Source organism: Lipotes vexillifer, unplaced genomic scaffold (assembly GCF_000442215.2).
Source record: "Lipotes vexillifer unplaced genomic scaffold, Lipotes_vexillifer_v1.1 scaffold121, whole genome shotgun sequence".
In the NCBI taxonomy this organism is placed as follows: Eukaryota; Metazoa; Chordata; class Mammalia; order Artiodactyla; family Lipotidae; genus Lipotes; species Lipotes vexillifer.
In genome coordinates, this window is record NW_006773122.1 from 951,011 (window position 1) to 951,449 (window position 439).

Sequence of the window (439 nt, forward strand, 5' to 3'; positions counted from 1 at the left end):
AAAAAAAAAAAAAAAAAAAAAAAAAAAAACACCGAGGTTCATATGGTCACCTACCCCTGCTTCTACCTATTGCTCTACACCTGGATGCCAGGGAGCGAGGGAACACAAGGACACGGGTGGTAGCCGTCCCTGGGCCCTGAAGGTTCATGGCCTGGCAGGTGTCAATGCCAGCATCCCCGGCCCAGGTCTCTTCCAAATATAGGGTGTTCCCTGCATCCTACCTGACTTTCCTGGCATACCTGTCCACATCGCCATGGGCCTGCTCACTGACATCGGGGGGTGGATCCAGCTGAAGAGACAAAAAAACCTGTCCATCAGCTGCCCCAGGTGCCATCTCTGACTGGGGCACAGTGGGCAGGTAAGAGGCACAATGTACCCCTTCAGGGAAAGGAGGAGCGACTTGGCCAAGGTCACACCTCAGTATTAGAGCACCTGAAAG